Source organism: Balaenoptera borealis (assembly GCF_965194805.1).
Source record: "Balaenoptera borealis genome assembly, chromosome: 1".
NCBI lineage: Eukaryota > Metazoa > Chordata > Mammalia > Artiodactyla > Balaenopteridae > Balaenoptera > Balaenoptera borealis.
This window is the reverse complement of record NC_138860.1, coordinates 118416499-118422746: the sequence shown is the minus strand read 5'-3', so window position 1 is coordinate 118422746 and position 6248 is coordinate 118416499. Positions and strand designations below refer to the sequence as shown.

Below are 6248 nucleotides of genomic sequence, written 5' to 3'. Positions count from 1 at the left end.
TGGGAAAGTATCATGATTGAAGGGTGTAAAATGAAGAGGCCTCCATTAAGCAAGTGAAAGCAAAATCGGACTCTTGTGTGTATTAAGCAAAAAAGAGCTTTGTTTCCAGGTGAAGCCTCTGAAGAAAACAAACCACTATCATTTGGGGTTTCCAAGAGCAAGTAGTTCAGGAAATGGTGGAATATCACAAGTGGGAGCATTTAGGGATTGACTGACCTATAGCCCAGAGTATGGTCATTGAAGTTAGGCTGTTGCTGCTTGGCTGGCTTTTAAAGGTGTAAGTCCTAGTAGGAAGCTGTCACTGATCCACTGGGATGGGTATAACATCTGATCTGCTGTTACTGTTTACTGTGACCAAAGATCATCCATTTCTTTCTAAGAGAATAAGAATGTGTTATTGTCAAGAAATAAAAAATACTTAAACTCTGTTTAGGGCATGTCAGGTTTAAGATACTTAATAGCCATTCCAATAAAGATGTCAAGAAGATAATTAGGTCATATCAGTCTGGAATTCCAGTACACACACATCAAGTCTGTGAGTCATCAGCCAACAAGACTGGATGAGATCACCTTAAGGAGAGAAAGGAGCTAAATAGAGGCCTAGATGGGGAGAAGTCTCCAAATTTTGTAGATCAGGCACAGTAGGAGGAAATAACAAACGTGTTTGAGAAGGATTCACCAGGAGGTCTGAAAAAATTTCTGAATATTCAACAAGGTATTTATAGAAAATATTCAAGTACTTAAAAAGATATAATTGGAATAACTTTACCTGAAAGATTCTGAGCATTCCATTGCAAATAAGTTATAAATAAAGAAAACATGTTTATGAAAATGAAATATAATGATTATCATTGAGTGCCCACTCCATGTCTGGCATTACATAGACACAGAAAGAGTGAGGTAAGTGAGAAGGTTTCTCTCAAAATGAAGGCTTGAATTTATCCTTGCATTCATTCTACCAAAAAAAATATTTAGCAAATGCCTTTGAAGTACCTGACACATGCTTGATTAACAGAAATATAACTGTGAACAAGGCAAGCATACTCATGAAACCTAATGGAAAAGACAGCATCAGATACACCATTTTAGTGTATAGAGTGCTTTGGGTGCTTAAATCATGGAGAACTAACCTAATCTAAGGGTCGTGGAAAGTCTCTCTAAGAAAGTAAAATTTTAGCTAAAACTTAAGAGGTGAGTAGAGATTCACCAAAAGGGTAGAAAATCATGTCCAAGGCAAAAGAGAACAACATGTGCAAATAGTTGGGGAGGAGATTCTCAGGCAGACTAGTCTCATCAGAGTGGGAGATGTGGCTGAAGAATTAAGTATGTGGATTTTAATGGGGTGGGGGCCTTACAAGTCTCACTAAGGATTTTGGACTTTATCATAAAGTAAATGGGAATAACATAATCAGAGCTTGTTTTCAAAATCTCACTGTTTTGAGTGATATAATCTATATAATTAAAAGTGTCTGTGGGATCACAGAAGAGGAAAAGATCAACTGATCAGGTAGGCTCCCAAGAGAAGAAACATTTGAATTGAGTTGTGAAGCATGGGAGAGATTCTACCAGGCAGCAAAAGAGAAAAGGCATTCCAGGAAGGGGAAGCAACAAGGGCAGAGACTCCAGTATACAAAAGGAGCTGGGCATGCTGGGGAACAGGAAGCAACCATGAAGGACTACAGCAGAAAGTGGAGAGAACACAGCAGAAAATAAGGCCAAGGGGCTCGTCCCTAACATCTATGTACTAATGGTACAGTATGGAACAAATACCATATATTTAAATATTTAAAAGTTATAAATCATGCTAACAAACTATTATATAAAATTTGTTCTCCTCTCTACATACCTTCATATTCAAAAATATGGTAAATAAGAGGTTGTTTAGTGTAGGTGAATATGGTAAATTTACATTCATTCAGGCCTTTATTTACACTTAACAGTCCAAGTATTATTACATCTTTACAGGAAGTTTGCCAAGTCACCCAGTTCTAAATCAAAGTTCATTAACATTATGACTAAGAAAGTTACATAAATCTTGCCAGATAACAGTAATTAACAGGCAAGCGCTGGGTTCTAGGCCTAGTTGCTTTTTTTTTTTTTTAAATGATTCCAGTAGTCACAGCATATCTGACAAGAGTAATCAGATATGGATATAAAACTGAAAAGTTTGTCAAACTCTTTACTAAATGTAAAAATTGTAAACTGCTTTTGAGTGAGGTTAGTCCCACTGGAATCTTATAGGATCTTACATGGCATAAAAACAAATTCTTTACTATGTAAACACAATTATTTAATGTTTTGTGATTCCAAAGTCTAACAATATCACAGTTTCCTTCATCATTTCTGTTGATTCTTCCTCAAAATTCAATATTGCATAATGTCTGTATAGAAAAACATTACAGCACTAATTTAAAATTTAAGAATATTTAAAAATCAGAATTGTACTAAAGTTTGCCTTTGCTACAATATTAATAAAACTTAGTATGCATTTTAGAAGTATAAGCAAGATTTCAAGGGAAAAGATTAATTTCCTGACAAAGAATTGATTAAAATCATTCTCATCATACCTAGCGTAATGTATTGTACATAGTGGGAATTCACAAACGTCTATTAAATGCACGGCTGTTGAGTGAATTCTTATTCATTGATTAGTGAATATGTAACTCCTAAAATAATAATGCTTTCATACTGGGGTCTTTAGAGATCATTGGTTCTAACACTTTCACTGTCAAGATGCAGATGCAGAAGCCCAAAGAAGTTTAGTAAGCTGCTCAATTTCATCCTTCTAGGTTTTTCAGAATGTTTAAGTCACAAGTTTCAGTTTCTAAAACTACTAGAACAATAAAATAGGTGTGTGTTAGGCCACTGTTAGCCAAGTAGTACAAATTTTGGGACATAATAGGAAAGAGAGCATATGTAGCAGAAATCTATTTGTTTGTTCACCCATGATTTTATACATGTTGCTCCCTTAGAAGCTACCAGCCATCTCATAACCACTGATTGATCAATCTTGAGTCCTGAAACGTATTACCCCAATCCTTGGCCATAGTTGCTTGGCTTGGTTGTTGGGATCTTGCCCAAGCTAGGTCAAGCAAGTTTTTTCTCTGAGACTGTTTTAACTTCTCTGATGGAATAAGACAAAAGAGAGCTGTTGGTTACTACATTAACCACCACATGAAGGAAATCTATTTGAATTAAGGGAAAAAAAGTGGTCTCAGACCAGTAGTGCACCCAGATATCTGAAAGACACAAATATAAATCCTTTTTAGAGGAACTCTTTTTAAACTAAGACTTCAAAGATCTTCTGCAAATAAAGGGAAAATGAGCAAATGAAAGTCAAACATATCTAAACATAAAGAAAACAAGGCATCATGAGTCAGAGCCAATGGAAAAAATAGTATAATCAGACTCACAGAAAATATTACTATTGGAATGAGTGGACACAGAATACAGACCTAATAATGTTTAAAGTATTTTTAAGCTTAAACAAATAAAGGGTAGACTTAAAAGACATGAACAAAAGCAAGCAGATTTTCAAAAGAACCAAAGAGAATGCCTAAAAATATTTTTGTTTGTACAAAGTAAATTAGTAGCACATATAAACCCCAAACACTGGTCTCCTGGCTGTCTATAGAATACTTCTTAAAATATTCCCGTTGCCACTTTACTAAATTTCTTTCTCCAAAAGAAGTTTAATCATAATGCATTACAAAATATTTAATTTTCAAAATGCTCATTTTCCTATACTATAAACTGTCTTCCTAACCCATTATGCCAATAATATTTTAGTGTATATGTCTATGCGTGTATGTGTACATGTATCAAACTACTGAAATGAGTTAATTTCAGGGAAGTAGCAAATATTGATTCCTGATAGATAACTATGAAGAGGTGATTTAATACTGTATCCCTCCCTTGGTTTTCCTCTTCTTTCAAATTTTTAAACTATTCCTCACTTGTTGCCCATAAGTTTAACAAATGTAACATCAACAAAAAAATTCTTTCCTGGCTGTTGAGGAATGAATGGTTAAAATGCAAGCCAATTATGGTTTCTTAGAAACAGTTTACTGTTTATTAACAGGGTTTCTTGAGTATTTAAATGAAAAGACACTACTAAAATCAATTATTCATTAACTGGCATTTAAATTTTTAAGTGATACTGATTTTACTGAAATTTTAGAAATAAGTGTTTTCAAACATCCACTGATTTAGAAAACATATCACAAATCAAGTAAATTGATACTCTTAAATATCACTTTGTGTATCTTATATTTTGAATGGATCTTTTACACTTGCATAATTTTTTAATATCATGCATTGATGATTTGGAAAATACTGGTTCACTGAGTTGTACAAATCTTCTAAATCTTGACACATTTCATTACACAATATCAAAAACTCACATCAATTAATACCACTCACCTCCAACCTTATGAGAAAAGTCTTTAAGTTGTCAAGTTTGCAATAACAGATACAGGTTTTCCAAATTCTAATTTTTAAAAGCTCTAATTTTATCATTGTCAACAAATATTGTTGGTTGTCTTCTTCTACATGACATTTTTGAGAAAATATTTGCCAAATATCTATGTCTGAATAACCATAGTTTGCTTGCCAATAGTTCTTTCAAGTAAAAAATGTTGCTTATGAAAAATGTGACTAGTTCAGCTTGCAACTTTTGTCCAAGTGGTTTTCCTGGAGTACAAACATCATACTTTGCTCTGCAGCAGAAGTGCTATTTCATCACAAAGAATATAAAAAGGGTGTGTATTCAAGGTTAGAAATTTAATAACATTAATTTTTACTGCTTCATCAATTCCACTCTTAAGTGAAACAGCCATTATTTTATACTGCAAGTGCTTGGCAGTGAATAATTCAATGATTATAAATACAGTTTAGTGTCACTGCTTATATTTGTGCTAAGGTCCCAGCAGTGTTATCCTCTATGTCTTTTGTATCATCATCAAATGTCAACAAATTCAAAAAGTACAAATACTGTAACTTCTTAGTATTACCATCAAAATAGTTTTGACCCTTTAGGTCCTCTGAAAGAGTCCTGGAGACCTTTAAAGGTCTGCAAACCACACTTTGAAGACCATGGACTTAGATCAACTTGGATTTACCCTTGAGCTTGAGATGGGCGTGACCTTCATTCCAGTCACATGAAAGCCGAAAACATCTGAACAAAACTGAAATTCTATTAGCAAGGGGGAAAGTGTAAGTGAACATTCAGGCAACTTAAAACAATGTAGTAGTTAACAAATTTGGCTATTTGGAGATACTGTTAAATTCAAAAATCACAGTAATAAATTGCATAATAATCAGAGTCTCTAAATTGAAATATTGCTCAGTGATGTAGGAAGAACAACAGAAAATCAACCCAAATAATTATTAGTGTACAGGATGTTGAGTAGACTGGAAGCACCTTGAAGAAGGTAAGGATTATAACTTAATTAATATTATATTCCCCTGCCTAGCAGAGTGCCTGATACATGGCAAGTGTCCATTAAGTTTGTTGAATAAATGAGTGAATGAATGAGTGAACAGATTTATAAATTAAAAGAATGAAGAGAATATCACAAACACAGAGCATGAATATTGGTAGCAAATAAAATAACATTCCAAAAGTGATGGTATAAAAGAAGCAAAGAAAAAAGAAGGGCTAATAAAATTCTAAGGGAGTATCTACAAGGAGATTAAGCTACCAATTCACTGTATTCTTCAATTTAAAGTTTGTGTAACAGTTGGTTAAATCCAGCATAATCTCTACAGGAATTAACTATGACATCTAAGAATGGCTGGACTGTAGCATGAGTGGGTGTGTGAGGTTGTGATGGTTCATAAATCTCTGAATCAGTACACCATACCCGTAGGTGAACTCTTAACATTTCCTTCTTTATATCTCATGTTACAAAGGATGGCATTTGCTTTTAATTCATTTTATGTAACTCTTTGAAAGGTAGTATATATAAAAAATAATTTGCTATTACCTCAACACTTCCGTGAGGCGTCAAGAAAAATATCTTTCAGGAGGAAGAGGCAACAGGAAAATAATAAAGAAATAAGTTTTAATAAAGATCATGAAAAGAAACTTGGTTAGAGATTAAGTTTTTGGTATTTTATGACAATATGATTTTTTACCTCTGTTGACCATTTCAATTTCAGATACAACTTAAGAATTGTTTATTGAAAGGTTTTCTGTCCCCAAAATATCAAAAAATGAATAATTGAATTCTGAAAGACTTGTACTT

The 6248-nt window shown here is 33.5% G+C and overlaps 1 long non-coding RNA gene and 1 pseudogene across 4 annotated transcripts in view; both read right to left on the bottom strand.

Moving 5' to 3' along the window:
* The window catches only part of LOC309609841 (HIG1 domain family member 1A, mitochondrial pseudogene), a 22353-nt pseudogene extending 16202 nt beyond the window's left edge, over positions 1 to 6151 (bottom strand). Inside the window, exons 1-2 of the transcript in view lie at positions 6139 to 6151; positions 5121 to 5194 (exon numbers count right to left, since the gene is read on the bottom strand). The product of the transcript in view is annotated as an HIG1 domain family member 1A, mitochondrial pseudogene (transcript). The remainder of the gene's footprint in view (positions 1 to 5120; positions 5195 to 6138) is intronic.
* The window catches only part of LOC309604795, a 184717-nt gene that overhangs the window by 91403 nt on the left and 87066 nt on the right, over positions 1 to 6248 (bottom strand). The gene's annotated exons all lie outside the window — the stretch shown is intronic.